We start from the raw sequence: 27,531 nt of genomic DNA on the forward strand, positions 1-27,531 counted from the left end.
TGCTTCGTCAGCAATGTCAAAAAATAGCACTTAACTCTTACTGTGTTAATAATGTCTGCCGCAGTTTTCAGGAATTAGCGGTTTATTTTGCAGAAAAGTGTTTTTAAAAGTGATATAAATGTAAAATTTAGTTATTTCTTTATAAAAATGAACTGTTTGATAATTAAATAACCTTCCTTTCATTTATTGCTTGTTATAAAGAGATTGTTTGGTATCAAAATTGTTCGTAGTCAGATTAATTTTTTACTTTCTAATCCTAGGCATTAATTTCTCCTCGTTTGTGGTTAAAAATAAGATAAAGTTATAAGATAATTTTAAATCGTAAAATACTTGTAATATCGTTTATTTGACTTTGTCAATTGGAGTTATCATTCTGTTTTTTTATGTATTATTGTTTTGTTTCTTAACTTTCATATCTTATAAAAAGTGTTTATTGTCAAATGACTTCGATATTCGTCTAATGACCAAAATACTGCTAAACAGTTATAGACTGCACATCGAATGCACCTTTTTTCTAATATTATGTATATTAACAATATATTTCTGAAGCTGCTTTTTATTTTTGTAATTTTTTCGCAAATAGGGCAAATTATTCCATTGCTTCGCCTGTTTCAGCGCTTAAATGATCTCGAGCTCAAGCTTTTGGCGCACAAAAATGCTGCAGAGAATACTTTTCGTCACTGTATGACATCAGAAGTCGTGTCCAGTAAGAGCTTGGGGTGGTGGCTGGGGCCAGGCGCTTGTTCAGGATTGCCCTTCCGCAATACAGGTTTGCTATGTTGCCAGATTCCTTTAGTAGCAATTCTATAAGCCTAGGTACCGCTTTTTTTTTTCACAATGTGAGGAACATACATACATGCACACTTCATTATTTAATTTTTAAAGGTAATATAGGGCGACAATATTTGCTGGCAACAATTTGGAAAGAGATTCTCCGTTTACGCCTTCTCGAGAGTAATAACCCATTCGGGCTAACGCCATTTAATAAAACCTTTAAAAAAGTTTTTATAAAATAAGATTTTATTTAAAACTCACAAAGGAATTAATTAATTAAAAGTTAAAAAATATTATCACATACTTAAGAAGACATCAAATAATTCATTTTTATGAAACTGATCTATCGTTTTATATCACAAATAAGTAAAGCGTAGGAAGTTCTTGATTAAATTATAAAGTTAAGGCTTATACGCTTGGCAATGCAATTCCATTATTTTATTTCGTTATTTAGACGCTCACGCTTCTGTTATTTATAATATAAGAAACTAGATGAATTTTATCAAGAGAATTTATTTAATCTTTTGTTCCCTTTAAACTGTATGGTTAATTATTTTTCTGCCTTTATTTCATTAATCCATTTAAATAAAATATTATTTATTTAAATAAAAAATCATTCTTTTATTATAATCTTATTTAGTTTAATAAAAGCTTGTTTTCTATAAAATTATTTTTTTTAAAAAAATTTTATTAGTCTCAGCGACTCGTTATCAATCAAATTAGTCAAATGAAAAATCATTTTTTAAAACTGAATAATGACTCTTTTACTTTCAAAAATTCTGTTACGTCATATAGTCGAAAAAAATCGGAAACTACGTTAAAACTCTCATATGATTTTCATTCAAAAGACTTTTTTCCTCTATATTTGATGTAATAGTAAAATTCTGAGATTTTTTAGTTTGTTCTTTAACGAAGATATATGCAAAATGTCGTTTTAACATTTAATTAAAAAATTTTGATGTGTACACCACATGACTTCCTTGCACGGAATATTAAATCATACGCATTTTTTTCTTGCATTTCATTTAAACTTATTGGATTAAATTAAATCTACTTCGTCAAAAGCGCATAAACCACAATAGTGTAAATGCACTCTTTAAAATTCACAATATTTGTTTACCATAGCGACACTCTGGCGCTAGTTTCACTTAACAACGTTACATTTCCTTCATGTTATAACTCAAAATGCATATAAATTTATATCATTTGAAGAGCTATCTAATCATTGCCACATGTTTATTTTAAAACTATAATAAATCTAAAATGATGTATAAAAGAAATTAAGCAAACAAGAACAACAACAACAACAAAAAAAAAAAAAAAAATCTCATTTTCCGACTAGGCAAAAATACATAAAAGCACAAAATATCTATATTAAAAAATTACGAAATAAATCTTAAACACTTATTTCCTCAAATAAGTTCTAGAATGGATTAAATATGATTTCATTTGCAATAATAAAAGAAGGCGTTATCTTTGTTGTTGCGAAACTTAGCTTCCCTAGATTGGCAACAAATACGCTATTTTGCCAAGTTTGAAATATAAACAAACATGTCTGCCATCGCAAACTTCATTAGGCTTAGCTTCACTTTTAAATAGTTGATAACTCCACAAATATTGCATGCAGATTTCCTAAAGGCATAAAAACCTTAACCGGAAGATAAGAACAACATAATTTAATCATTTTTAAAACAAAAAATGCAAAACTTACATATAAGAGTAAAGAAACTGAGATCACTGAGCCGGTTAACAGAGTGGATATATATATATACATATATTTATGTACGTTTGTTGCAACCAAAATACGAGATGCACATCTGCATGTTATAGCAGTCCTATATGCAAAATTTCAACGTTATGAGGCTACTTGTTTTTGAGTTATGCGAGATACGTACGTACCTACGTACATACGTTCGTACAGACGCCACGAAAAATTCTCTTCAAAATTAATTTTAAAGCAGTTTTATAATTTTTTTGGGGGGAAAACAATCTTTTATTCTGTGCTTACGTACAGATGTCACGCAAAAACATCGTTAAATTGCATTCGATAGCCGTCAAAATGGATATTTTCATTGAAACATGATGCCTAAAAATTTTCGCTATTACAATACTTCCTTTTTACTTCGTACAAGGAAGTAAAGAAGTCTGAACCGAATTTTGAAAAAAATCTCTTCATCATATTGTATTGTCATCCAGAAACAGTGTATAAACAAAATTTGAAACTCGGTACCTGATCAGGAAATAGTTTAATATTCGATGACAAACTTTTGACCATAGAGACAAACACTACGAGCGAATTAAATAATGACTATACACTTTTATAGCAATAGTTATCTTGCATATTGGGGCTCTAATTGTGGCAAATAAAACTTTAAAGAAGGGGAGATCTGAGATAACATTAAGTACCTTCTGATTACTGATTGCCTACTAAATATGTTTGTGATCACTGAGCTGGGATGTGAATTCAGAGTTTGAGGGGGTTTGCTTTAATATGTTACGGATTGTTATTACTTTGGATTATTATTATTATTATTGTTATTAACTTAGAAATTTACGGCATTTTTTCTCCTCTTCCTCTGTCGTTGTGAACCGCGAGCTGCACTTTGCAACACAAGCAGTCTACAAGGTTTTGTCATTTGTGTAGCAGTTCAGTAATTCTGGCAGCTGTGTAATATTTGCTTACAACTGATCAAACGGATATCCATCCAAACTTTAGAGATACATTTCACAAACAGTATTAAAATTGTTCTAAGAAATGTTGCATAAGCATCTTCATAACTGTTACGTAAGTAATATACTTCGTCTTGATTTTATTTCCGATAATAACAGATCTTTAGGGATCATATAGTGCAATAAACTTGAACTGGTTCTTCACACTTGTATATTCGTTCAATTTTCATTAGAGTTCAATGATTGGCCAAACTGTGCATACTTTGATTCACACATTTCCATAGCAGCTTCATTAATCTCGCCTGTCTGCCAAATTACCTAGAAGGAATTTGCATTTTCTTACGTCGATGTTCGGTTTGGAGATTAAAAATTGGTTCGGTATTAATGATTTTTAGTAGCGCAACCGGTTTATTACACTTGGGTGGTGAAGAGCACTTAGCTACTGCATCTGCATAGGATGAATACGTGATAATATCATGACTGCGACGTGTTTTGCATGTGGGGCTCCAACAGCAATTTGCCATCATTTGAAGCTGGTCATCAAAAATAGTTTTTTGATATATGCATTTATTTTTTTATCTCCATGGAATTTACAATCTCCTTTTTTCCTTAACTATTGCTGATTCAAAGTTTTGTTTGGTTATGTTGTTGCTATTATTACTATTTTAGAAAGGAAACGCAGCGTGGCGTCCTGATGTTTTCCTGTAACTATCGTTGCCTTCCAGGGGTTCGTGCGTTTTATTCTGTCTGATAAGCTGGAAGCCATGAAAAATGCACTTTATGCATGTTTCAAAAACTAACCACAGTTAACGTGAAAAGATGATAGTTCCCATATTATTGAAGTTGCGTTGTTGGTACTTATGCTCACTTATCTGGCAGTAACATCAGTCCAAGCCCACGAAATTCCTCGTGGCAAGGAGCTTAAGATACGCCTATCGTTGACAACAGCCTTGAGCACCTTACAGGTGACATTGCGATTTAGCTCAGTTCCGCCCCCCCCCCCCAGTTTTGATCGAGAGCACCCCGGAGTGGACGGGTTGAGGACTTTCGGCTAGCCGCATATTTGGAGTGCCGCCATGCCGCAGCGACACTATACATTTACAAACATCCATGCCTTCTGCATGATTCGAATCCGGGCCGTTCGGCACGGCAGTCAGCGACGCTAACCACTAATACCGGTTGGTCGGGAGCTAAACGTTGAATTTAAGTTTACCAGTTGAGCTACTTTGCCACATCCATTGAATTTTTTATTGTTAACTGGAACTTCAACTGTTACTCAAATATATATATTTTTTTCAAATAACATTAAGAAAAGGAAGAGTTTTATATAATCTAGAGTTAAGGTATGTTTTAAAAACTATGTTCTTAAAATTGTTTTTCATTCAACGTACATTCCGAATTTTAGTTTTATTTAAAAACTTTTAATTCTGAGTAAATTTTTTCTTATTGTTTTTATTTGTATGATATGAGAGATTCCAGAACATTTTCGGATTTGAGTTACTGAAATCGAATTTGAGAAAATTAAAAATTTGTCTGACATCAAATGACACTCTCTTTGCTGATATGTAGGTACTGTGCTTAATAATGGCCAGTACTATTTCTATAACAAAAACCTGATATATTTCTAAAAGAAGTAGAGAAAATTTTAATAGTTTTCTTTTTAATATAGAATTTTTACATCTTTTAATTTATATCCCTGAAAAAGTAGTCTGAAGGCTTGTCTTCAAAATGTTCCAATAACTGCTCTTTAATAACCACCGTCACCATTAAGCCTCTTCTCACGAAAGTCAGATTTCAATTTGGAGAACAAATAATAATCAGTTTAGCTAAATGTGAACTGTATAGGGGATGTCCAAACTCTTTAAATTTACATTGCTGTCTTAGAGTGGCAACGACAGTTGTTATTTTTGAATTAGCAAAAAAATCAGTACATCCACCCTGCAGGGATTTCGTTCAAAGAAAGGTGTTTTTTAGAATGCGCAAAACAGTTTTTTTTTAATAGATCCAGTATTGCTGCTGTCTTCTTTTCAGTCTTCAATCACTCAATATTTCTTTTTGGATATTAACCGTAATTTATGATATTAATATCTTCAATGGTGAACCGAACCTTCACGAGAATCATCTTCTACAGATTCTCGGCCCATGGGAAATCATTTTATCTTTTCTTTTCATTGTAGAATAGGAAAGAAATGATCAACGCACACAGTATGCAAGTGTTGCTTTACTCCTTATGGCTTAAAAACATCTTCAATCAAAAATTTAACGACCAAATGACACCCAGTTTTAAAAACTTCAGAACAAATTAGCGGATCACTTCATTAAGAAAGGGGAAGCGCAAATGATTTCTCTAATGAAGCTTTCGCCGTAGTAGTGACCAAGTGTTAAGGCCACTAAATCTTGGTAGTTGGACCTGGTTCTGAGTTCGATCCAGCTAGCTCGTTCATCTGTCGTGGTAGATGGTTTTCATGGATTTTTCCATATGTAACGTGAATACGAGCAATTTTCCTGAAGGTCTCTCTCCTTATAAACAGATAGTCCCAGTACTTTTGCCATATTGCCACTATTCATCTGCAAGAGGAATTTATTGCCAAACAGAATTTTTTATACGTTAAGCCAGAAACTTGCATTTCTTGTACTCGTTCTGGATGTATATCTTTAAAAAATGAGTACAGCGACATTCATTAAAATTAACACTATTCTCACTTTGATCAACTTTTGATGAACGGTTTCTAAAATTTATCTTGATAAATTTGTTTTATTTTTCATAATTTTCTCTCGTGTTGTTTTCGATCCTTCCCAAATTTCTAGCCCATATCGTTCAAAAATCGATCGTTTAGAGAATCTGTCTAAATCTCTTGATCAAACGTATTCCACATTTCTTCGAAATTAACACCCCCTTTACATTTTAGGATAAAGTTTCAGAAAAAAAAAAAATGTGTAGATCGATATTTGTAAGACTCTGATTAAAGTTCGTTTGTTTTTTATAAGAATGAAGGACAAGTCACTTTATTAAATGCAATATTTCACAAATGGTATAAGAAGAAAAATCAGGAAAAATAATGGTGTATTACTTCCTGTTTGTTTTTAGGCATATCAGTAACCACTGCAGTAGATGTGAACCTAAACTGAGACCGCAATTGTAATTAACAGACAGAACATTTAGTCGACACGAACAGTTAGTCACCAAGACATTTGACCGACACAGACAATTAGTCGACAGGACATTTAGCCGAAACGGACAGTTAGCCGAAAGGATACTTAGTTGCAGCGATTTTAGCCGACAGGAAAATTTAGCTGGCTGAGACATTTAGCCGACAGGGACATTTAGACTACAGGATACTTAGCCGACACGGTCATTTAACCGATACAGACATTCAGCCAAAAGGACATTTAATCGTCAAAGACTTTAGCCGACAGGGTATTTAGCTGACAATATATTTAGCCGACAGCACGTTTAGCTGACAACACGTACATATAGACAAAAAAAAAAAAAAAAAAAAAAAAAAAAAAAAAAAAAAAAAAAAACTTGCTCAGACAAGAAAGCTTTTTCGATGGTACCCATTGAGAAGGTTTATAAATAAGTACCATATTTTTGACTATATTTAAGGCTAAAGAAACAACAAATTTTAAAAATTAGACACAAAAGCAACCTTTTTTTTGTCTTAAATTTTGAAATTAATTTTGAGGGAAATCAGATATAGGTTTCCGTTTCAGAACAGTCGGAAGAGCAAAACGATTAAAACTGTAAAGAAATGGGGGAAAATAAGCTATAAGAAATCTCAAAACTTTGATAAATTAATGTCATTAACTAAAGAAGAAAAAGTTTTTTAAAGTGGAAGGATTCAAAAAAGTCTAATTTACTAACTGAAGATGTTTACGAATAATTTTGTGCACCAAATTCAAATAATGATTAAAAGTCCAACTGTGATTAGCTATCAAAACTTTATTTATTTCTCCTTTTTGAACATACGGTTCACGTTCTTTGATGATAAATTTCAAAGCTCTTTCAGTTTGGCCGATATGTATCAAGTCATATTGACATGGTAAGCTAAAATTCCATATGACGTGAAATTAAAGGGGAGATTTAAGCTGTTTAAGAACTGAACAAGGAATTTTAGTGATGGCTTACAAAAATAACCTGAATATTGAATTAATGACGAATCCAAGCAATTTTTAACTCATAAAGAAATGAAATGTCATGGCGATGAGACTGTTAGAATTATTTTTAATATCTGAAATTTTTTCATGATGACAAGAGGAACATTCTTGAATGGCTTCATCTCGGCCTGCGGCAGAAAGTTCTCTCTTAGTGCAAACTGATTTTAAATAATTAGTTTCTCTTCAGAATGCAAATTTTAGGATCACGATATATGTAATACAAGGAGATATCTTGGCAGGGTGACATGATTTTACTTGAAGGGGAAAACAAAAGAAACAAGAAATACTGTTAACAATTTTGGTTCTAAACCAAGAATTATGAAATATATATGAAAAATTAGAAGAATTAGAATTAGAACTTAGAGATCATAAGGTGAATTCGCAATTCCCCCGCTTCCAAGTTTCCGTTGACTAACTGTTCGTGTCGGGTAAATGTTCACGTCGGCTAAATGTTTTGCCAGTTTACAGCTGTCGGCTAAGGTCTCGTCGACTAGATGGTTAACGGCTAAGTGACTCGGATACACCGTAATTAGTGTGGTTTATTTGGCATTTAAAAAGAGTAATTATTTTATGCAGTATGATAATTAGGTTTCTTCATCTCATACTGCAATTTTATTTATTAAAATTCCAGGCAGTAAACCCAACGAAATTTTAGAAAAAAAAAAAAAAAAAAAAAAAAAAAAAAAAACCTAGCATCCAAGTATATACGGTATTTGATTTCTTTATTATTAACCTCAGTCAACAAGCATATAAAAAATAATAGTGCCGCCCAACTGGTATAGTGGTTATCGTCGCTGACTGCCGTATCGAAGGGCCTCGGTTCGAATCTCGGGGAACGTATGGATGTTTGTTAATGTATACTGTCGGTGCGGGATGGCGGCACTTTAAATATGCGACCAGCCGAAAGTCTTCTTGTGTGATTTGGTGGAGAGGAAGAGTAGTTACAAACCCTCGGACCCGTTCCCCGGGGTGCTCTTTATCAAGATTGGGGGGGGGGAAGTGAGCTTGTGCTTTCACCTGTCAAGTGCTCAAGGCTGTTGCCAACGACAGGCGTAATCCTGCGCTCCTTGCCACGAGGAATCTCGTATGCTTGGGCTGATATTACTGTCAAACAAGTGAGCATAAGTAACAAACAGCAAAATAATAGATGGACGTTTATTGTTTGTTATATATGCTAAGATTTTGGCTTAATACTCGTTTCATCTAGTCATTTATCGCTTGCTTAATTCCATTATCGAGACGTCATTCACTGTTCCCTGCCGATCGCCTTTTTCTCTTTTCTTCCGCAGTGGCCTGTACCTCTGTTCTTGCGCTGCTCAAAAAGTCATTTTTTGAGGTAACGAACACTTGGTTTCACAGGGTTAGGGAAACTGGAGGTTAAACGAATTTCAATTCGTTTAACTTTTGATTTCGGATATTTATGAACTACTTGTTTTATCCTCAAAAAAACTTTAGACATTTTCCATACAAAACCAGGTACTTGTTCAAAGGATGTTTATGAAATCACTTTTATGCGCTTTTAAGACTTTGGCAGTATCTTTCCCTTTGCTCACAGAAAATAGTGGGACGTTTGAGTCAGATCGATGCTTCAATGTCTATTTCGAAATATTCATTTTTAAGTACTCTTTTTTCAATTATTACTAACGGCTCGCGGTCCAGCTACCTAAAATAATTATAATACGTAAAAAGGAAAACTATATATAACGACTTAAGTGAATCCAGCTATTGCAATTTCATAGGTCCAGATAGTGATTTTTAATACTAATAATAATGAAGAGCTGCATTTATACCTTTTAAATAGCTTATTGATAACAGGTGTATTTATTTGAAAGACAAACTAAATATCTTACTCCAAATGGCAACTGATTGGTGTGTGGAAGTTGATTTCCGGCAACAGCAACACATTTCTTTCAAATCTTTGAAATTGTTAATTAAATTTCAAACACCCATATCTTACACTTTAGCAAATGCCAACGAATTTCTTTTGATAGCTGAGTTTATTAATCAAAATGTCATTAAGCTCGCAGAAAACGGGAAATAAATAAAACCCTATTCGGACTTCGAGGTGCACAAATTCGGGTGGAAGTCTATGTGCGTTTAAAATACGGCTATAGATGGCCATATTTTAAACGCTCAATTCGAGGCCGCCGTTTCACACAATTCGAGGAAAAAATATATAAATGCATATACATACATACAGGTTATTCATTATTTAATGATAAAAAGCTGACGTCGTAGTAATTTTTATTAAGAATGTAGGGACATTAGGTATTTTTGAAAGCAGAAGCCATGAAAACTGAGCAATGCCTTCACCGGGACTCGAACCACGAACCTCTTGAATACGCGCCGAGCGTGCTGAACAGTACACCACGAAGGCATGCTAAGAAGGCGGGAGAAATATCTTATATACTTCCCTTTTTAAAGGGCGACTGGAGGTTAGGGGACACAATCCCAAAATCCTAGTGGTGGAGAATCATCATATACTACCTTTTTTAGTTCGGGCGTTACTGTAGAGACATTAAGTATTTTTGAAAGCAGGAGTCATAAAAACTAAGCAGTGCCCTCCCCGGGATTCGAACCACAGACCTTTCCAATACGCGCCGAGTGTGCTGACCACTACACCACGAAGGCATGCTTAGAAGGCGGGAGAAATATCTTATAAGAGTTCTGTTGTAATAGACAGGTTCTGATTAAGTCACATTTATCCGTTTAAGGTTTATTTTAAAAACAAATGTAATACTCCAACAAATGTGAAGTTGTGAAGTGTAAAACAAGTATAAAATAGTCAGGTGTAACAACAGTCTAATGTGCATTTATCATCTGTGTCTCCTCAACAAATGATTTATTTCAGAAGAGGATGGAACAGTAACGATTGCTTCAGTAGGGTTTACTGATACCAGGAATGGTGTATAACAACAATTCAGTCAACATTATTTTGACCTCAAGATGAAGCGGCAAGAGATGAATCGAGAAATCATCAAGAACTTATCCGAAAATACCTCAACTTTAATGACGAATGCCTCTTAGCTGTGGTAACGAGAAGCTTCTTGCGCCTATCTACAACGACGTGGGAGGACTTCCGTATCGACAAGTACATTTACTCTGCGTGGACAAGTTAATCTCAAACATCCAAGTCTGATCCGGGCTTGAAATTGGAATCAGTCTCAGTTTCCTTCCATATTGCTTGTACGAATGGAGTCTGTTCTATGCACTCAATATATAGAACTTACCCACAATGCATTCGTGTGTTTCTGTTTGAGACATCATAAAGAATATATGATTTTCAATTTGTGAATAACCTATAGATTTATTATATATGACAACTATACACTAGTACTCTGAGGGATAAATTGAGATAACTTACTGAAGATATTTAAATTAAAAAGAATGTGATTCTAAAAACTCAAACAATTGGTCCGCTATAGGAAAATAATTCTCAAAATAACAATTATTACCTGATTGTAGTTAATTCTTCTTCTTCGTTTGTTTATTTCCTTGGTTTTAGTCAAATTTAGATATTAACTTTTGACATGTGTCCACGGAGCCGACTTTTTAAAAAAATTTTATTACATACCTGTTAGCGATGGCAATACAATTATCCTCAAATTTATTTTTTCAAAATTTCATTTTAAATCAAATAAATTTGAATTTATAATATATTTAGAATTTATCAGTTTGTGAACTATTTTATAGTTTCTAGTTTTATTCAAAACAAGATAGAATTTCGTAGATTGTTGTTAACATAAACTGTAATTCGCTATTAATCGTTCAATATAAATTGATAGTGAAAGGAGAGAAGCAGAACTTGAGATTGTAAATCTGTTGCAGGAGGCTGATTTAACAGAACTATTGAGTCATGAACTATTGAGTTAATAATTTTATAGTACTATTAATTCGGACTAATTCGACGAACTTAAAAACATTTTACTTTAAAAATGTTGGTTATTTTTGGATCAACCTGTATCAGCTACAAAATTTTGAGCTTTCCAAAGATTAAAAAATAACTTCTACTGTCTTTTACTTCCTTGTATGAAGTAAAAAGGAAGTATTGTAATCGCGAAAAATTTGGGGTATCATATTTCAACGAAAATATCGATATTGACCGCTATCCAATGCAGTTTAATGATGTTTTTGCGTGACATCCGCAAGTAAGGACAGAATAAAGGACTCTTTTTCCCCAAAAAAATTATAAAACTGATTTAAAATGAGTTCTAAAGAGAATTTTTCGTGGCGTCTGTGCGGGCGTACGTACGTACGTATCTCGCATAACTCAAAAACGAAGAACCTCAGAACGTTGAAATTTTGTATGTAGGACTGCTATAACATGTAGGTATTGTGGTTGCAATCGGTTATATATATCCACTTTGTCACTTGGCTTAGTGAGCTGTTTCTTTATTCTTATATGTTTGTAAATTGTACATTTTTTGCTTTAAAAATGATTGAATTACGTTGTTCTTATCTTCCGGTAAAGGTTTTATGGCTTTAGTAAATCCGCATGTTATATTTGTGGAGTTATAGTATTTGAATAGAACATGTGGCAACTATTAGAGTGTTCTTCAAATGATATTAATTTATATGCATTCTGAGCCATAATATGGACGAAATGTAACGCTGTTAAGTGAAGCTATCGCCAGTGTCGTTCTAATAAACAAATATAGTGGATTCTAAAGAGTACATTTATTATATTGTGGTTTATGCGCTATCGACAAAGCAGATTTAATTCAATCCAATAAGTTTAAATGAAATGCAAGAAAAAATGCGTATAATTTAATATTTCATGCAAGGAAGTCATGTGGTGTACACATCAGATTTTTTTAAAATAAGAAAGAAAAAATTTCTGCATCTTTTTTAAAAAATATGTTACAGTGTGAAACAGAAGAGCTCCTTCCTTCCACATTGTTGGAAAACATAGTTTCAAAGTTATGATTTTATTGCATCATAAGAAAATGTATGCCGTCACTTTTTTTTTTTTTTTTCCATTTCAGAAATTTTTATATATTTTTAGCAGAATTTTATCTTAAAATCTTATTTTTAATTTGTGTGTGTATGATAGGTAAAGTTTATTCTTTTACGGTATTTTAAATTTCGAACATCCCAAAAGGCATTCTTGATAAAAATATGAAAATTTCAAACGTTATAAAACGTTCTCTTCCCTTTCCTTTAAAATTAATTTTTTTTTAAATCTCGCTTATAGTGTTTGTTGCTACAGTCAAAATTTTGTTAGCGATTGCTTTAAAATAATATTTCCTGAAAGCTATTTATCTCAAATTTGTGTCCACATGCTCATTGTAGATTGGTGTAGAGATAGGTTTTTCAATAACAGATTCAGATTTCTTTCAAATTTAATAATGAAACAACTTTTCGCATATATCTTTGTTTAACGAACAAGCAAAAATCTCAGAATTTTTTTTATTTGCACAGGCAGATAGAGTGGGAGAAAAAATCTTTTAAATTAAGTTGATATGAAACTTTCAACATAATATATGAATTTTTTGCTGAATTTTAAGAAATTGCTTGATTTTTTTGTTTTTGATTTTGGTTTATTGAACATTTGGCGTAAGAGAATTGTTGGATGTTCTATTCAAAGACAATGATTTAAAAAGATGAAAATATATTAAGGTAAAAGAAGGTTTATTAAAATTTATAAAGTAACTTGTAAAGTTGCGCGCTTCCAACCTGCACGCAACAAAGTGGTGACTGCTGAAAACTGGAAATTAGACAGAGTCTTGAGAAGGATTTAAGTCCCTTTTTATTCAATTTTAGAAATTACAATTGCATGCTCTTGACGCTCACAAACTACGCAGACCCGGCGGTAAAATAAAAAATAAGAAACTAAAAGAGATACTAACAAGTCACTAACTACGAGGCTCTCTAAACGTAACTAACCTCACCGCGTTCTAAAGTACCGCTGATAATTCAGCAAACTCTGAAGATTACGTTGAAAGATTAACAATTTGCCTAGGCAAGAACACAGGCTGAAACGCGTGGTTCTTCAATTTCTGACTAAGTACCTCCGCGCTCATGAAGTAAGAAAAGCACACTTCGAACTCGTTTCCTTTCTATTTAACTCAGAATACTTCCGCTGATAATTTGAATCCTTGCGCGTTCTACTAAAAATTTACATACTCTGGCATTGGCAGTTCCAGGGGAAAGTAAGGCTTGACAGGAAAGATAGTTTAAACTTAAAATAAATGTTAGTTAAAATAAATATAAACCATACATTTGCCGCTGCCAGAATTTGGAAAACTTGGAAGCAGGTCCCTTAAACGAGCTGTTGTAAAGTTTCTACAATTCTGAACTAACTTTTAAGAGCCTCGTTTACATAAAAAAATCTTATGTCACAAAGGTATACTAAATTTCTGTAGATACTTATTTAAATCTCTCTTCTTATTGCAACTTTTCCTGGACTTCAGCAATCAATCTTGTTCTTTTCCTTCCAGCATCTGGAAGGAATAAGTATCAGTATCTTTCTAAATACATTATAATTTACACTTTCTTCACACTGAATAAGTTTTTGTTTTTAAACGATTCGTTTTCCTTGGTTACTGCTTAATTCACATTCATTCAAGTATTCAAACATGAATTTAACTTTACCCTGGCTCTCCACCATGTGTGGTGTCAAACGGGAATATTCGTGTTTTAGTATTGCAACACTTCCCCTAACCACAATGATTTGTTAGAATTCAACGACCAAATAGACACACCTTACTCGATATTCTAAAATTCGATGAGCTATTTTAACATTCTTAAAATTCAAGTGTAGGTGGAGAACCCTACAAAACACATTCATTCAAACTTCCCCCTCAATCATCTTTAGACATGCAGGCTTTCGCTCTAAAGCATGATTTTATCTACAGTTTAATACTTAACTTTGAATTCATTGCTTTTGAGCATTTACTTTTAGCATCTAAAATTTTATGCTTCTAGACTAAATTCTACTTTTATATAACTTTCAAGTATTTACGTATATTTACAAAATTATAATACATATGATTTTTACAATTTACCATAAAATGAATAAGAGAAAAATAAATTTTTACTTTACTCATTCTTCGCCAAGCTGGCGGCACTCAAACTATAGTTCTTATTAATACAAGAATACGAAGTTATTTTTATCTTTGGCCAAATTTTGGCTTTAACATAACAGAATTAGTCTTTCGACCAACAGAAACTGCTTGTTCTTAGATTTTATACTTAAAGAAAATAATACTTTTGCCTTAGCTAAATAAAGTAAAACAAAACTAAGTCTCAACCGAGACACATTGACTTCCGTCAAAACATAGAACTTCGTATTTACGCATAACATTTCGGAACAAAAGAAAAAAAAATATAGAAGATTTTAACTTATCTTTGAGTTTTCGATGATTGGAACTCCGTCATTCTTTTCTGGCAGAACTGCTCCCACGTTATAGGTTTCATGGACGTCAGTCTTCTCCTTAATGACCTCCGAGTGTCGTCCACGTTAATTTTTTTTTTCGTCCTCTGCATGCTGGCCTCTTGGAGTAGTAGTCGTCGGGTTGCTGTCTTTTCCGTTTTTTCCCTGGACGGCTGGTCTTGGCGTCCTCCGGTCTGGAGTCATGCTTGAATTTCTTCTGTTGGTGTTGGTCTTTTCGTTCCTCCTGCTGTCTTTTTATTTTCGGGAACGGCGGCCTTGTTTGCACCTGACTCTCTGGCCCTGAGAGCGTTCTCCTTGATGTATAATTTCTACTGAGATACGTTGTAAGTGGTGTTTTCCTCTTTACCAAGGTTTCTTTACGCGGCGGCTTTGCTTTCTTGTTTTTCTTAAATGCTGGAGTCTGAAAGTTTTCGTTTCTTTTTTTCGGTACCGTCGCATGGGTTGTAGAAGGGCTAGGTTTCTCTTCAGTTCTCTGCTTCTTGGGTGGTGGAACGGGTGACGTTATTTCTGGACCTTCTACTTCTTTTACGCTTGAGTCCTGCAAGAAACTTTTAAGGATTTCAAAATCCATTTTGATTATAATATTTTTTCACCTGGTCGGGACTTGCTTTACAGATTTCCCCTCTCTCGTTCTTAAGGTACAATACGACTCCTTTGATTTCCTGAATTACATAGGGGCCTTCAAAGTTTGGAGCTAACTTTGCAGTAAAATTGTCTGGGGCACTTGATAAAGAAAATTTCCGCTTCAACACTTTATCCCCAACTTTAAAATCTGCTTCACGGCGTTTTCTATCATAATACACTTTTTGCTTATTTCTTGCCGTATCCGAGCTTTTAAGCGCCTGATCAATAAGTTTTTGCACATCTTTCTGTTTAAACTCTTGCTCTCTTTGTTGCACAAAGAATAATTTATCTAAAGGTGTAATTAACTTTTGGCCTAAAAATAATTCTGCTGGGGTTTTTCCCGTAGTATCGTGATTTGCCGTTCTTAAAGTATAAGGTAACTCATTTATGTAGCCATCCCAGCGCTTGTGATGTGTGCTAACGTAACTGCGAATTATTTTTACAATGTTTTTATTAACGTTTTCTGCTATGTTAGCCTGTGGTCTATACGGAACCATTTTGATATGGCGTATGCCAAGTCCAGTGCATATGTTTTTAAATATTTGACTAATGAATTGTTTACCGTTATCGCTAATGACTTTTATCGGTGCACCGTATTTTAAAATGTATCTGTGTAAGAATGCATCTGCGACTGTTTTGGCTGACGCGCGTTTAAGTGGAACAATTTCTGTCCATTTTAAAAAATGATCTACAATTACTAAAAGAAAACGATTTTTATTTAACTCACTCTGGGGGAAAGGACCAAGAAGATCTATGCCTAAAATTTCATTCGGAAATGTAGCGCGAATGCTATTTAAGTACCCGGCCGGGCTGTAATTAATATCATTTATTAACTGACATTGATTGCAGGACCTGACATACACTGTAAAAAAAAATCTGTAAGGTTACTAAGAAAACTCATGGAAACTGGGATGCCATGGGTTATTTGAGTAACAGCAACAGGTGTTTTCTTTGTAACTTTACAAGAGTTTTGCCTGTAATGGTTACAGATCTTTTTCTTGTAATATCACAGCATATAGTTATGTAAGTAGAACATATTTTTCTTATGTAAAATCCCAAACGATATATCTGTAATGGTTACAGATTATTTGCGTGTAATATTACATCAAATAATTATGTAAAAAGAACATGTTTTTCTCATGTAAGATCTCAACAGATATATCTGTAACCATTACAGGTTATTTGCTTGTATTATTACAGCACGTTATTATGTGAGTACAAGATACTTTTCTTACGTAAAATTCCAATGGTTGTATCTGTAAAGGTTTCAGATTATTTCCTTCTAATATCTCATTAAGTAATTATATGTGTGTAGAATATATTTTTCATAGATGAAATACTAAAGGATATGTCTATAAAAGTAATAGATTTTTGGTCTAAAATAATGCTTATTATAATAAAATACATTGAAATGCATATAAAGCAATGATATCTGTAGGTATATATATCATTTTGATTAATAATCGATTTGAGCTTAATTTGATAATTAAGTTCAAATTGATATGCTACTCCTTACATTAAATTACATGTATATCCTTTACATAAAATAATGGAAAGTCATCTGGAATTTATATTTGGCCTGTAAAATAGCTGGGGGGAAAAAAAAAAAAAAAAAAAAAAGGTATGTTTTATTTGCGTGTTTTAGTGTCAATTATTAAGATATGTTCTAGAACTTTCTTTTTAGTAATTTTAGTTAAAATAGACACATGTTCCTTTAGATTTAACTTATATGAGTAAACGTGTTGCATGTTGATATGATCATATTATTACAATAAAAGACATTTTGTGAAATATTTCTATGAAGAACTCAGAACAGCTGTTCTTTATGTTTCAAAAATATTATATTCTCTCCTTCTAAAAAATGACATTTTCAGTAAATTAAAGAATTCAACATAGCAATGAACTTTATTTTGTGACTACAAGGAATTCAAAATTTTGTTCATAAGCTTGAATTACAACGTCCAACTAACCTTTTTATTCTTATCTGCACTCAGTGTTTGACAACAGTCTGCTATTGTTTGAAGTAATAGATGGCAACTGCATAACGTTTTTACCCTACCTTCAAATAATTTCCTTTGAATTAACAGATAGAAGTCTTTCATTAAAAACCTAATATCATGCTTTTTGAATAAGCATAAAACTTCACCAACTGACCTTAATTTTTAAAGCCTTGCTTCCATTAAAATTCTTGATGCTTAATACAATTATGCCTTTAACAAATTTGTTTCAAAAATTAATACTTCAGTTTAACTTAAAATTTAATTCATTTTAATTTTACCTATAATTTTTTACAAATGTGATATGTAATAAAACTTTAAGCTTAATAGTTACCATTTAGAAAGTGATACTAAAAAGTATTCTTAGTTATTATAAATTTCGAGATTTGCATACAAAATTGTGAAATATACATGTGACAACAGAAAACAAACTTTATGCTCTCTCTCTCTATATATATTACAGCATGTTAATTATGAAGTTTATTGAATTCATAATTTTATTGTGAAACATTATGAAGCAAATAATATGCTAATTAAAATACAGAAGTAAAAATAATTTATTACTTAATTCATAAACTTTACATAAAACCTTAAAAAAAGAATTAATTAAAAAATAACACAATATAACATTTCATAAAAATTCGTTTCGACTGCTTGGAAAAAATGAATGGTTTTTCCCCTTCTTTGTAAACCATGTCTCCTAAATAAAGAAAAAAACATTTCTTTTAAAATCATAATCATGCTCTTAAAAAGCTTATAAAAATTATTTTAATAGATGTTTTAAACATGTGCTCATATAACACTTTTAATCATATTTCTTTATAATATCTTAAGTAATCAGGAACAGCTTAAATACTTTAAAAAATTGCATTACAGTGAACCGTCTCATTACTACAAGCTACCTCAGTCAATCACTTTTTAAATTTAACCAGCATTCCTCATAAAATAACTAATTAGTAAACATAACTTCTCTAAGATGCCTAATATCATTAAAGATCAAAATCTTCAGGAATCACGCATAGCTAGCTTAGAGAAGGTTCATTGTACAAAAACAGCCAATATGCAAATCTTTTCATAAATGAAGCCACCATAGTTATTAAATATAATATACAGTATACTTATATTCAGAATTCAGAACTTGAATAAATTTCTCGAACTGTTTTAGCATTCGAAAAATATTATATTTATTACCTTAAATTTCTAAAACAATATTACATATTGGTCCAAATGAATCACAGGGACTCGGACAACATTTTCCCCCAAGCTTTCTTTTAGCAACAGGATTCTGAAATTGTTTTAATGATTTAGGTAATGGTCTCTCTTAAGGCGCTCACAAAACAAGTTACCCTAAATTTTTCGTCAAATTAGTCGGTATTCTCGACACAGCAATTATAGGACTTCAACAGCGGAACTTTGTAACTGAAGAAGAAATTATGGCTGTTTATAGAATTAAAGAGAAAGTATTATCACGTAAAACGAAGCAACTTAAACAACTTACATTGAAAGAAATGTTTAATAAAGTAAACAAATAAATATTAAGTTTTTTTTTTTTTTTTTTTTTTTTTTTGTAAATTTTGATACCCTTTAGATCATAATTGTTCTTTATTTCATAAATTACGGTTTCATATTTTTAATTTTAAAATTTCTGCATGCCATCTTACCAGATTTAAACTGATGATCTGTAATCCGGAAAAATTGATAATCCGGAATCGCCGAAGTCCCGACGAGTCCGGATTAACGACTTTTGACTGTACTAACAAAACCAAACATCATATTCCCATTCTGCACAGTATAAAAATTCTTCTGCAAAACTGCAAAAATTACCAACACTTTGGCTTATAACTTTCAAATTCACTCCTTTGTTTGCATTTAGAATTTATAACTTTAATTTTCCACAGAAATTTGTTTTTGATTTTAAAAAATTTCACTGACATAATTTCATTCACTTCAGCATATATTAATAGATGCAGAAGGTTTTTGTACCTTACATAATTTTAAATCTTATGTAACCTAACGTAATTAATAACAAAATCAAAACGTAGATCAGAAACTGCATAAAATTTAATAAATAATTTCTACTAGTGTCACACGAAATGCTATGAAATTAATCAATAAAATGAGATAAAATATATAGAATTAATATTGCACATGTGTGAAGCTGGAAGTTTTACGTTAAATACTTTTTTTAATTAAGTATTTTTAAAAATGACTCCTTAGAGCATGGGACCTTTCGTAATTAGAACTTGCAAATCCACTTCGCTAGTCTTTCATAACATTGCTTTTCTTTTATTAACAAGAAATATTGCATTCAGTTATTTAATTTAAGATTTCCAAAAATAATGCTACTGAAAGGCATGAATACTTACTTAAATTTGAAATTAATTTAGTTGACTTAAAATAATATTTAAAAAAATAAATCTTCATATATACGTCTAACAATCAGACCTCATTAATTTTCTTTTATTTGAACAATATCTGAATTCTGCATTAGTTTGGACTAGTAAATCATTGGACAATTAAATACCAAGCTATAAGAGAACTAATGTAGTTTACAAATGCACTGAATTTTATTTCCTGCATTAACTTTCAAAGAAAGTAAAATTTTCTGCATATTTGCATCATTTGGATTGATAGAATATGGCAAAGCATGCAAAGGCTATCAGTCTAAAGGGAAGTATATATTCATGGACGGCTTTGTAAGGAAAAGTAACTTGCATTTCCATTTATTCATGTGTGAGTATATATATATATATATTTAAAGTTGTTAATCCTAAAATCAATGCTTCATTAAAAATTTATTATTATTTTATTTTTAATACTAACATACAGATACAAAATTGTGTTAATTTCCAATACACAATCATAATTTATTTAAAAAAAACTTATTTTATGATTTATATATTATATTACATGAATAAGTGTGTGTGATCATGGCAAAGCCTCGAGGGCTATCTGCCTAAGGGGAGGGATGCCTTCGTGGAGGTCTTTCTAAGGGAAACTGGCTCGTATACACGTTACACATGGGGAAAACCACGAAAACGCCCATGCAGCCAGCCCGTTCGCGGGATTCGAACCTCGGACCGAACTACCAGTGTTCAGCGACTTTACCGCTCGGCCGCTGGTGGGCCATTACATGAATAAGAGAAACATTTGTCAAGAAATATATTAAACTTGTATTAGCAGATTCATGCTATCCTAGTAACAAGACTATCATACTTCAAAACTGTATTAAAATTGGGAAAAATAAAATCAACCTAAATTCTACATTAAATGTTTAAAAACTTATAAGTATGCAATGGTAGTTATATATACAATATAATAAATTTTGTAACTTATAAAATATTAATGGAATATTTTTGGAAATAATGTACAAAATTTTAGTTTTCTTTTATAACTAGTTTAACGAATTTTTAGAAAAATATTTTAGGTCATTTCCATCTTTTCCCTGTTGATATTGGTATATTAAAATATATGGAATAATTAAGTTGCATCTAGTTAGTAAACCAAAACATTACGAAAAGTATGATGCGACATATTTTTAATCAATATAATTACTTCATTTTGGAATTATAACATATTCGTAAGAAATTAATACCATTGAAAAAATAATATTGTTACACTAAAGAATAAACGAGATTCTCGACCGCATTGTTCAAGTTTTTGTAATTTTACTTCATAACACACTCGTATATAAACATATCAGACTGAATTATAAACCAAGTATAATTAATTAGGTAATCCTAGAAAAAAAAATAAAATAAATAAACTAAACCTAGTAAGAAAAAAAAAATATATATATATATATATATATATATATATATATATACATTACATTCATAATTCTAAATGTTTACATAAACTTTTCTCGCAAGGCCTGCCGGGAAAAAGATGTCAAACGTTCTTTGGTCAGACGATTGCAAACGAACGCTAACATGATTAATTTTGTTTTCAACAACCACATTACCCTTTCAATTAAATACCACAACAGTGATTAAATTTTGGAATAATTAGTTATAAATAATAATACGGGCAATTTAAGGCGTAATTTATCGGATGCGCAATGACAAAATACTACTATTAGATCTGCATTTGGAATAAATATTCTGCACTCTTTCAACTCATTACGAACACTGATATTAATTAATCGCAAAGCTTAAACGTTTAAATACTTACTCACTACATATAACAGTGCAAAGTGCATGAGAATAATCTGCATAAAATGAACAAAAAATATTTCAAACGTAATTGTAAACATTTTCTTACTTACCTGCGCTATACAACCAACATGCATTCAGCCATGTTTTTTTCTGCAACTAGCTTTCAAACACTTTTCTTCTGATTGGCTGATTTCCAGTCAGTCACGTGATTCTTCCGCGCGGCTACTGAAACATTATCTGTAATGTTACAGGCAAATTAGCTGTACCAGCCACAGTTTGCTTTCAACCTGTTAGAATTACAGGAAATTCTTGTGTAACTTTTTGATTTCTGTAACTTTACAAAACTTTTGCCTGTAAAGAGCGAACTTTTTTTTTACAGTGTACGCAGTTACTATTTTGTATAATTGCGGGAAATATACCGCCTCGCGTACCCTTTTTAAAGTCTTTCTGACCCCTAAATGACCCGCTGTTTTCGCGTCGTGTAATTCCTTCAAAATGCTTAATCGAAGCGAGGCTGGGATGACTGGTTTGTACTCAAGATTTTTCATTTGTTGTTTTCGTATAAAATAATAAATTATCTATTATTTCATAGTTTTCTGCTCTATTTCTTATCGCATCGATATCTGTGTGCTCAAAGCTTTCGGGGTCTTTCAAATATGCATAGATATTTCCAAATTCAGGATCAGCTTTCAGTTCAGTAATAATCGTATCTCTAGAATCTAAAATTTTTGAAGTCAACACAGCGCATTTAAGTTCATTTCCTTCATCGTCCAGTTTTATACGAGAAATTGCGTCAGCTACATTGTTTTCCTTACCCGGTTTATATTTTATTCTGATATTATATTCTTGGAGTTTTAAAGCCCATCTTATTAACCTGGGCGTTAGGTTTTTCCCCGAGTAAAGTCTACCAACAGCCGCATGATCCGAAAAGACTGTTACTGGCGCTTTGCCGAAATAAACTCGAAATTTGTGTACAGCCATTAATACGGCTAATGTTTCTCTCTCTGTAGCTGTATAATTCCTTTGTGTGTGATTCAACGTTTTACTAAAAAATGCCAAAGGAGGGCTATTTTGCATAAGAACCGCACCCACAACATAGTCCGACGCATCTGCTGCAATTTCCAGGTTTTCGTCCCCCTCCGGGAATTTCAAAACAGGCGCATTGATGAGCGCTTCTTTTAATCTTTCAAATGCGGTATTTGCTTCCGCTGTCCACGTGAATTTACTTTACTTTCTTTTAATTACTAACAGGGGTTCAACAATATTAGCGAAATCTTTTATGAATGACCGATAATAAGAACATAACCCAAGGAAAGAAGAAAGTTTCTTGGCGGTGTTGGGAGGTGGGAAATTCTTGATTGCTTTTATTTTTGAATCTTGAGTTTCTATACCCTTTTGCGAAATTTTATAACCCAGATATTTAAGTTCTTTAGTTGCGAACTTGCATTTTGAGGCGTTAATTGTAAGACCGGCCTCTTTTAATAATTTAAAAACTTCTTCTAGATCTTTAATATGTTGTTCCAACGTACTACTAGTTATAATTATATCATCTAGATAGATTAAAGTCGATTTTCCTAGGACAGGCTTTAGAACAATGTCCATAGCTCTCTGGAATGTTGATGGGGCCCCACACAGCCCAAAGGGCATGCGTAAAAATGCATAAGTGCCGATTTTGTTATAAACGCGGTTTTATGTATGTCTTCGGGTCTCATAGCTATTTGATAGTAGCCAGACGTTAAGTCCAAAGTAGTCATGTATCTAGTAGATTTAATCTTTCTAATAATTTCCTCTATAACCGGCAAAGGGTAAACTGGGAATTTAGTAATACTATTCAGTTTTCTGTAATCGATAGCAAACCTCCAAGCCCTTTTATCCGACGGAGGAAACTCGTTCTTTTTCCTACATAGTACGACTGGACTCGCTTACTCACTATTTATGGGCGTTATTATTTTGTTCTTTAACATTTCCTGAATATGTTCTTCTATAATTAGGTCTTTCTGTTTATCATAGCGATAAGGTTTAGTCCTACAAGGTTTGTCGGCAGTTAACTGTATTTGATGCGTAACTATTTGACAGCTACCAGGCCGGTCTGAAAACAAGTTTGAAAAAGTACTCACCACTTGCTGGATGGCTTGACTTTCATGGTCATTCAAATGGCTAAGGTCAACTTGCGGTTGTTCCACTGGTTCCACCACCCTCTGGTCCATCTCCAGCACAATAGAACTGTCCTGAAAATTCAATTTGACCCTCGCGGCCCTTAAAAACTCCATACCTAAAATAAGTGTATTTTGCAGATTTTTTACTACAAAAATTAATACTTTGAGGCTTTCATCTTTTACCTGTATGTTTAATGATAATTTCCCGATGCAGTGACAGGTTTTTCCTTGCGCCGCTATAATTTCTGTGTTTTTGTTTTTAAATAATCGTAACCTATAAAAATTCTTCTTGAAAAATGTATTACAGTAAGACCCCCGCTTAACGCTGTTTCGGTTTAGCGCTCTTTTATTTCAACCTCGGGATTTCCCGAAATTGCTCGCAGCATGAACTACGGGGATTCCTCGAAATTGTGCGCAGCGGTAGGTTTCCAAATAACATATCCGAAACAGTGTAGTTGTGTTTCTTGTTTGGTGCGGTGAGGTGCTGTACGGAAGCATTTTTATCATTTGAAACATTTGTTGACATTATTGTAAGCATAAATTTACATAATACTATAAGGATTAATACAGTGACAAATATTATGATCTTTAGTTTTTATCATGGGTGATAATAAAAAACAAGAAAAGAAAGCAACCAGAAAAAGCATTTCACTGGAAACTAAAAAGCAAGTGATTAAAGATTAGATTCTGGTGAGAGTCAATCTCAAATTAGTGCTGCATTGAATTTAGCAACTTCAACAATAAGGACAATTCTTAAGAATAAAGAAAAAATACTGTCATCGGCAACTGCAACTACGTCGAGCTCTGCAACTAAAATAATCGTAACCTATAATGTTATTACCCGTTCTAGTAATAACATTATAGAGGAAATGGAAAAACGATTGTCTGTATGGATTGACAACGAAATTGAACGCAATATGCCATTAAGCCAATCTATCATAATGCCTTCTTGACAAAAAGGCAGAAAATTGGAAACACAGAATAGACTGAATGATCTGACTGGCTTAGAATTTTATTTGTTTTTATAAATATATTTGTTTATATTGTTTTTATTTTTGTAAGAAATAAATGTTTGGGTTTTATTTTTATTAAAAAAACATTATTAAATTTAATACTTAACCAATTTTCTATCCATCTTCCCCTAACTCCATTATTTACATGTTAAGATAGCCTCGTTTAGCGCTGTTTCGCATTACGCTCTACTTTGATGGAACGGATCCCCCGCGTTAAGCAGGGTCTTACTGTACTCATAAAATTACCTTCTGCTCCTGTATCGATGAGGGCTTCTACTGGTACATCGCCAACCAGAACTTGTATAATTGGTAGATGTGAGTTCTTTACGATGACCGTATTTAAGTGTCTTTTTGAGGGTTTTTTTTAAAACTTCCGGGGTCTGGACCCTCGCTTTCACAGGCCCCTCTACTCGTTTCATGGAGGTAGGAACTTACTACCTCCATGACTCGTTTAAAGCTTTCCTTTCAACTTCTGCCTTCTGGGTACGCGGACGTTTGTTTTCGAATTTTTTTGGGGGGCCTTGACCTTCGAGGTTCGATGAGTTAGCTTGATAGCTCTTTCCCCCATAAGAGCGGTTTGCATTTCTGGCCTGCTCGTTTGAAGATTGCCTTCGGATGCTTTGAGAATACGATGCCCCTCTAGCTTTTTCCGCTATTCTGCGATTTTGAAACTTGACCGCCAATTCGAAGAGCTCCTGCAATGTGCTTGGGTTTCTAATTTCAAAGTAATCTTGAACAGCAGGTAGTAATCTTGGTAAGATTATTTCAATAATCTCCGCGTCGGGTTTCTTCCCATACAGCATATCCGTCAGCTTAATTTTTCGCAGAATAAAGTCCGTCAACTCTTCTATATTCCGTTGATAGAAACTATATAGTTCGGTTTCTAGCCTTGCTCGATCTTTCACTATGGGGAAGGCCTTTAATAACGATTTTTTGAAATTTTCAAATGTATATGTCTGGCTTCCGAATTCCCCTAATAAAAATTTGCCTATATTCTTCCACCATAGCGCGGCCTGTCCTCTTAATGCAGATGTGGCGATGACAACTTTTTGTCTTTCAGGCACAGTTTAGAGCTGAAAGTGATTGTCGAGGCTTTCTAGAAATATCGCCACCGAATTTTTTCCGTCGAAATTGACGTTTGGCTTGATTGACGCTCTCAAAGTCTGGACCAGGTATCCAAATCCTTCCAAATGGCTTGCCATTTCTTGTTGTTGTCCAGTAACTTCCATCCAATTTTCGGCCATTTCAGTTCGACAAGTGTTCGGGCGCCAATGTAAAGTTTGCGCGCTTCCAACCTGCACGCAACAAAGTGGTGACTGCTGAAACTGGAAATTAGACAGAGTCTTGAGAAGGGTTTAAGTCCCTTTTTATTCAACTTTAGAAATTACAATTGCGTGCTCTTGACGCTCACAAACTACGCCGACCCGGCGGTAAAATAAAAATAAGAAACTGAAAAGAGATAATAACAAGTGACTAACTACGAGGCTCTCTAAACGTAACTAACCTCACCGCGTTTTACAATACCGCTGATAATTCAGCAAACTCTGAATATTACGTTGAAAGATTAACAATTTGCCGAGGCAAGCACACAGGCCGAAACGCGTGGTTCTTCAATTTCTAACTAGCCACTTCCACACTCGTGAAGCAAGAAAGCACACCTTCGAACTCGTTTCCTTTCTATTTAACTCAGAATACTTCCGCTGATAAATTTGAATCCTTGCGCGTTCTACTAAAATTTACATACTCTGGCATTAGCAATTCCACGGAAAAGTAAGGCTTGACAGGAAAGATAGTTAAACTTAAAATAAATGTTAGTTAAAATAAATATAAGCCCTATAAACTAATAAACTAAAAAAATAATTATCGTGTAGTTTCATGAGAATAAGTGATTAAATACTTTTTTTCAAACGTTTATCTGCAGTTTTATATCAAGAATAACAAAAACTTTGGCTCCCAAATGAAAAATCTTTTAATCGAATTGCATGATCAAATATATAAGCCATTATCTTTATAACATTATGAAAGGCTTCCCTAGCTTTCCTTATTCCTGACAGAAAATTTCAGATAAATTTTGAAAAGAGAATTATTCTCTTGTTCTAATGAAAAAACTGTGCGATAAATTGTTTTATTAGTTTTAAATAAAAGATTATTTTCAAAAAAAAAAAAAAAAAAACTATTTTTTTCCCAAATGCGGCCAAAGTGTTTGTCCAGGCCTAGTATAAACCGTAAATCTTGATTTATGCCACCAGGAAATCATCGCCACTGATGAAACTTCTTTTATATCTTACTATCGACTTATATTAGTACGTCAGTTTCCATTTCAAGGCCTTCATTCTTGATGATGGTGAATAGGGGGTGGGAAAGTGGGCCATTCGGAGGGTGACCCAGATGGGGGATCACGCAAAAATAAAAATCATTTGTCGTATTCTTCAGATGTCACTCCCTCATGATTCACGTCCTGGTGTCATGCCCGCGCATTACGTATACAATAGGGGCGTCGCCAACTAATCTATCTGAACGAGGTTCTATAGTCACGAAGGGGTGGTTGAACTGAGGTTAGCTTTTCCGGACGTGAAAGGGTTCGGC

The 27,531-nt window shown here is 33.0% G+C and overlaps 1 protein-coding gene and 1 long non-coding RNA gene across 4 annotated transcripts in view; one reads left to right on the plus strand and one right to left on the minus strand.

Annotated features, from left to right (window-relative positions):
* The window catches only part of LOC118195824 (protein Wnt-5b-like), a 995,694-nt gene that overhangs the window by 530,680 nt on the left and 437,483 nt on the right, over nt 1-27,531 (plus strand). The window lies entirely within an intron of this gene.
* LOC146996925 (uncharacterized) lies at nt 18,159-21,927 on the minus strand. The gene is made up of 2 exons (XR_015041503.1): nt 21,887-21,927; nt 18,159-18,319 (listed from the first exon to the last, which is right to left on the minus strand). It is a non-coding gene; the product is annotated as an uncharacterized LOC146996925 (long non-coding RNA).

This window comes from Stegodyphus dumicola, chromosome 6, assembly GCF_044657685.1.
Source record: "Stegodyphus dumicola isolate Sdum_Otavi_A_Nest chromosome 6, ASM4465768v1".
Classification (NCBI taxonomy): Eukaryota; Metazoa; Arthropoda; class Arachnida; order Araneae; family Eresidae; genus Stegodyphus; species Stegodyphus dumicola.